The 6,370-nt window shown below is 55.3% G+C and overlaps 1 protein-coding gene across 3 annotated transcripts in view; it reads right to left on the bottom strand.

Annotated features, from left to right (window-relative positions):
• Positions 1-109, bottom strand: part of SLC66A2 (solute carrier family 66 member 2) — a 47,547-nt gene extending 47,438 nt beyond the window's left edge. For all 3 annotated transcript variants that reach the window (XM_029921309.1, XM_029921310.1, XM_029921312.1), the window contains exon 1: positions 16-109. The gene's annotated coding sequence lies outside the window, so the exon portion shown is untranslated. The remainder of the gene's footprint in view (positions 1-15) is intronic.
• Positions 110-6,370: the final 6,261 nt, after the last annotated feature.

Here is a 6,370-nt window from a genome sequence, read left to right as displayed (position 1 = left end):
GGGCCCGGCCCTTACCCTCCGCACCCGCGCCCGCGCCGGCGCCGACCCCGCCCGATCTGTCCTGCGTGCTCCGTCTGTCTGTTCGTCCCACCGCCGCAGCCCCGCCTCCGCGTGACGTCACAATACAGGGGCCCCGCCCACCCAGGCGGCGGGCCGAGCGGCGCAGGGTCCTAGAGAGCACCCGCCGGTCAGGGAGGGCTCTCCGCCAGACCCAGAACCAGGTCGCCGCGGCAACGTTGCTCCGCTGGCCCGGCCCGCCCCACCCGGGTTAGGGAACACCTGCCGGGCGAGACCGCTGCTCGAGAGCCAGGGGCCCACGCAGACGCGTCCCCAACAGTGCCGGGGCGAGGGGCCGTGTGGACGCGGCGCCCCGCCACCGAGAGCTGGTGCCGTCTCTGGCCGAGGTCTGCGCGAGACCTATGGCCCCCTTTCGTGGGGATCCGGGCAGGGTTGGCCCCCCACCCCCATCCCCGGTGATGCCGGCGGTCCATCTGCGCCTTCGTTTTCTGACGACTGGGGTGGGGGTGGGGTGGGGGGGTGCCCGTTCCGGTGCGGGCGGAGCCCCGAGGAGCGAGATGCAGAATGAGCGGTGTCAGGAGCCTAACCTGGTCTCCGGTGAGGCGGAGGTGAGGCTCTTCTGGGGAGACAGGGACGCCGTGCGCCTGAAGCCTCTGCAGGCCCGCCTTCCGCTCTCGCCGCAGGTGCACCGGCCCGGGACAGCCGCCAGGACTGCAAGCCTGTCGGACATCTTGTTACCACGCAGTCCTGGGAGCGGGAATCCACAGGGCGCCCATTCACAGAGCTCCTGCCCGACCAAGGTGAGCCCCCAGGGGCCCTAGCGCAGGTGCTGGGCGCAGGGATGCTGGGGGTGTGGGTGTGCCCGAAACCCTGTGCCCAGGTGGGATGGTGGGCCTGCCGGTGGATCTCGGGCTGGAGAAGACCAGGCAGGGCCCCAGGCCTCCGTCTGCAAGGCTCCCCTCAGGACTCCCATCTCAGCATGGTGGGACCTGAAACACCCCAAAGGGGAAGGCCTGGTGGATGAGAGCAGGTAGCCCTGGGCACACACCTGGCCTGCCCCTTCCCCACCCCCAGGTCTGCCCTGCTTCCTGTCTGGAAGATTCTGTGCAAAATCATGGGAACAACACCGACCTCACTGAGACTAACTCCCACACAAGCCTGGTGTGATGAGGGCCTCCACAAAACACAAGGCCATGCTCAGTTTCTGCCCCCGCCCGCCCCATCTCCCAGGCTGATGTTAGTATTTCTGAGTCATAGTCACTTGGAGTATCCACAGGAAACTGAGAACACAGCATCAGGAGGTACAGGGAAATGAGAAGCACACACAGAGAAGGAAGTGGTGGCAAGACCAGAAGAAAGAAGCAGGTGTTCCTACGCACCCTTCTGCCTTCCTGAGCTCTGAAGACCGAGAACGGTTCACCCCGGCCTGGAGGTTGGAAGAGGGCGCTCACTGGATCGTGTGAGGTCAGAGCTGCCGGTTTTGTTTGCCCTGGCAGACGGGGCAAACTGGTTCCCGGCCCATGGCCGCCTGGTCTTCTGGATCACTCCAGTGCAGGACCTACACAGACAGTGTTTCAGAGCCTGCTAAGTGGGTGCAGTCCTGCGTTCTTGGTCCAGGACTTCACCCCACAAAGGTCTCCAGGGAAGTGAGCTGATGACTGGATAGTTGGCTTGTAATCCTTTCAACACCAACTGTCTGGAATCAGAGTGGCACTCCTGGTCTAGAACCAGCAGGCACTCAAGCAGAAGGGAGCACAGCCGGTCTGAGATGCGTGTGTTGCAGACTCCCTGCAAGCAGAAGCAGCCAGTCAAATTGTGCTAGGCCCCCCAAATATATCATCTAGTCCCCAGAACCTGTGAATGTTACCTTATTATAAAAAAGAAAGAAAAAAAATGCAGGGCATTTGGCTGGCTCAGTTGGTGGAACGTGCGACTCTTGATCTGAGTTGAGGAGTTTGAACCCCATGTTGAATACAGAGATTACTTAAAAATGAAACCTTTTAAAAACTAAAAATAAACTAAAATATTTTTTTTAAATTTTTAACATTTACTCATTTTTGAGAGAGAGACACACACAGAGCATGAGCATGGGAGGAGCAAGGGAGAGAGGGAGGCACAGGATCCGAAGCAGCTCCAGGCTCCGAGCACAGCACAGAGCCCGACATGGAGCTGGAACTCAAAACCATGAGATCATGACCTGAGCTGAAGTTGGACACTTAACCGACTGAGCCACCCAGGCGCCCCAAAATAAAATATTTTTTAAAATGCGGATGTGATTAAGTTAGGGATCTCGAGTCAGCAGGGCGCCTGGGTGGCTCAGTTGGTTGTGTCCGACGACTCTTGATTTCATCTCACGTCGTGATCTCACGGTTTGTGAAATCAAGCCCTGTGTTGGGCTCTGTGCTGACAGCATGGAGCCTGCCTGGGATTCTCTCTCTCCCTCTCTCTCTGCCTCTCCCCACTCATGCCTTCTCTCTCTCTCCCTCTCAAAATAATTTTTTTTTAAATATTCTGTGTTTAAATTTTTTTTTAATGTTTTATTTATTTTTGATACAGAGAGAGTCAGAGCATGAGAGAGGGAGAGTCCAGAAGCAGGCTCCAGGCTCTGAGCTAGCCGTCAGCACAGAGCCCGACGCGGGGCTCGAACCCACGAACGTGAAATCTGACCTGAGCCAAAGTCGGAGGCTCAACCGACTGAGCCACCCAGGCGCCCCACAAAATAATTTTTTTTTAATGATCTTGAGATAGGGAGCTCACCCTAGACTATCCAGGGGGCCCTAGTGCCATCTCCTGTGTCTCTATAGAAAGAAGGCAGAAGGAGATGAGACCCAGGAGGAAGCCATGTGGGGGCGGGGCAGAGAGGCATGGGAAAGCGCCCTTGAAGATGGAAGTGGAGCCACCACAGACCAAGGAACACAGACAGCTCTCCCCAGGAGCCTCCGGAAGGAGCACCGCTCTGCCATGACCCTGACCTGGGCCTCATTTTGGACTTCAAAACTGTGAGAGGCTACATTTTGGCTTTTTCAGCGAGCCTGTGTGTGGTAACAGCCACCTAAGCGAATCCAAAAGCCCTTAGTGAGTGAGTGACCAGATGATCAGAGTCCAGGCAGAGAAGAGGCGGCGCCACCCCCTCCACCACCACCCTGCTGGGCACGGCACCTGCAAGAGACAGACCGGAGGCTTCACTTGAGGAACTTAGGTTGTAAAGTTCTGGAACACGGACTTGCAGCGCCAGCCCCAGAGCACTTGGTGGTAGTCCCCTGATGACCCTCACCCCCTCCCGACCCCAGGGCCCTTCTTCATCAACCCAGCTGTGGCCCTGGTGACGTGGGGGTACAGAAGGTCCGTGTGCTCGCTCAGAGCTCAGCCTTTCCTTCAGCCAGCCAGCCACCTGTGGCAGAGGCGGGGCACACCCCCAGCCTCTGCGTCCTTGCCCTGCATTGGTACCAAGTGGCCGAGGTCTAGCCAATGAAAATAGGCAGGACTGACATGGGCCACTTGAAGGCCTGGCCTGCACTGTACCCTCTTTGCTGGCCTTCTCTTGCTGACCAGGTACAAACAAGACAGTGGGAAATGCACTAGGATGTGGCCCAGGATGTGAGATGTGGTTCCTGGTTAGATGGACCTGACGCTTCACTGACACGAGGCAGACCTCCCCACCCCCTGTGACTGTGACATCCATGCATTTCACTGGGCTCATCCCCTGGAATCTGGGACGGTTCATCATAAATGAGCATGACTTCCTGTAACATACAATCAAATCCTGAAACGTCCAGCACCTTACCGCTTCCCGACTGGCAGCTAACCACACTCAAACACACTGCACAAAGCCCCAGACTGAGGACTCCAGCTGGGCCCATTTCTAATCTTTCAAACCAACACCTGTTTCGTTAGGTAAAGAAGCCACCGTGAGCCCTGCGGTTTCTACCCGCCCGACGCGGACCAAACACAGCACTGACCGGCCGGCACCTCCCTTCCAGACCCCACAGACATCATAGGAGCTCTGCAATTCTTTTGAGTTTCATAAACGATGGCTCTTTTTGTTAAGTTTATGTATTTATTTTTGAGAAAGAGAGCATGAGTGGGGAGGGCAGAGAGACAGACAGAGAGAATTCCAAGTGCAGAGCCCAATGCGGGGCTCAAACCCACAAACCTGAGAGATCATGACCTGAGCCGAAACCCAGAGTCAGACACCTAATGGACTGAGCCCCCAGGCACCGGAAACGATGGAGTCCCCCAGGGGCAGAGGCAGATGGCCTCCAGGGAGACAGAGCCATGGACTACCGCAGGTCCCATTTCTCTTCCTGCTCTGGCCTCCTCTGGACTCAGTAAAGGCCGTGGTACACAGGGTGTTACAGCCCTTCTCAGCCCACTGCTGCCTTTCGGGAGCCTTGAGTTTGCAAGCGCTCGCTCAGCCCTTGGGGCAGGATGTCCATGCGGCCGACAGATTGCAGACACCCCACACAGGAACATTGTTGCCACTTTAGATTTTGAATGATGAAATCATGAAAATAGGTAAAAGGACAACAACCTGGAGGAAATATTCAGAAAAACAGGAAAGAAAGAGGGAGGGGGGACTAAGCATTTGCCGGTCCAGCTCCTGCTCAGGCAGCTTCAGTCCTTTCCCAGAGCGCAGGCGCTGCCAGGGCCCTGGCCGTGCAGGCAGAGCCACCAGCCCAGGACCAGAATTTCCCCTTTTTCCAAACCCGTGAGGACAACAATAGACAGAAATTGAAAGTCCCCCTACAGTGAAAACAGGAGAAAGCGTGAAGTCCAAACTACCAAATAATGGAAGGCAGTGGGGTGTCAAGCTGGGACACCCACGTGGGCCAAAGAGGGAGGTGTGAGGACACGGGCCCAGAGAGGGACAGAGGAGCACCTGCTCTGGGGCACCTGAGCTGCAAAAATGAAACAAGCAAGGGAACAAGGTTGACAGGCTGGTCCTAAGAACATTCCAGAACTAGTTAAAGCTCCATCCATCAACAAAAAGAAAACAGAAAATGACAGCCCCAAACCGTGTAGGAGACCTTCGTGAATCCCAATTGGGAAGCATCTGTGAGCGTCACTGGGGAGGAGAGCAGAGCTGGCCAGGGGACCTGCCCCGGGGCCTCAGGCCACAGCCTGCTTTTCAGGAAGCCCTGACTGCCTCCTTGGGAACCAACCAGCTGGCCACCTTTGTTATGGAAACTTACCTATCCCCAGAGTGTGAAGGGCCAGTGACCAAGCAGCAGAGTGTGTGTGTTGTTTTAAAATATCTTCAGAGATGCCTGGGTGGATCAGTCAGTTAAGCATCTGACTCTCGATTTCAGATCAGGTCATGATCTCACAGTTCGTGGGTTCAGGTCCCACATCGGGCTCTGTGTTGACAGCGTGGAGCCTCCTTGAGGTTCTCTTGTTCTCGAAATTAAAGTAAACTGTAAAACGTATCTTCAGAAAGGGACACCTGGGGGGCTCAGTCAGTTAAGTGTCCAACTTTAGCTCAGGTCACGATCTCTAGGTCCATGAATTTGAGCCCCACACCAGACTCTGGGCTGACAGTTCAGAGCCTGGAGCCTGTTTCAGATTCTGTGTCTCCTTCTCTCTTTGCCCCTCCCCTGCTCATTCTCTGTCTCTCTGTGTCTCGCAAAAATAAAATGTTAAAAAAAATTTTTGGAAGAAATAACTCACAATTATGAGAAAAATAACTCATAATGAGTCTAAACTGAGAGAAGATAGAATTTGACCGAATCTAAAAGACCAGAACGAGCGTGTACAGTTACTCACAGAACCAGAGTCCGGACCCGGGACGCACGGAACTCAAAGAACCGATGAACTCACATCAGAAGCCCCAAGACCCGGTGCCCAGCTGGCTTGGCCGGTGGGGGGTGCGACTCCGGATACCGGGGCTCTGAGGTGGCGCCCCACGTGAGGTGCAGAGATCAGTTTTTTTTGGTTTTTTTTCTTAAATTTTTTAAAAAATGTTTTATTTATTTTTTATACAGAGAGAGACAGAGCATGAGAGGGGGAGGGGCAGAGAGAGAAGGAGACACAGAACCGGAAGCAGGCTCCAGGCTCTGAGCTGTCAGCACAGAGCCCGACGCGGGGCTCGAACCCATGAATGCGAGATCTGACTTGAGCCGAAGTCGGAGGCTCAACCGACTGAGCCACCCAGGCGCCCCGAGATCAGTTTTTTAAAGTCTCAAAGACCTACAAAGGGTTTTACTTACTTTTCGAAGAGTGAAATGGAAGTTCGCGTCATTGGTCTGTCCTGCCGCGTGGTCGTCAGCAGGAAAGATGAGCGGGGACAGAGGCTCGTGCTCAAAACTCTTCGTTAGTAACTGGAATGGAGACCATTTCAAGTGGAAACTGGGTA

The sequence above is a fragment of the Suricata suricatta genome, chromosome 14, assembly GCF_006229205.1.
Source record: "Suricata suricatta isolate VVHF042 chromosome 14, meerkat_22Aug2017_6uvM2_HiC, whole genome shotgun sequence".
Lineage (NCBI taxonomy): Eukaryota > Metazoa > Chordata > Mammalia > Carnivora > Herpestidae > Suricata > Suricata suricatta.
The sequence above is the reverse complement of the archived record's forward strand: the minus strand, read 5'-3'. Positions and strand labels throughout refer to the sequence as shown.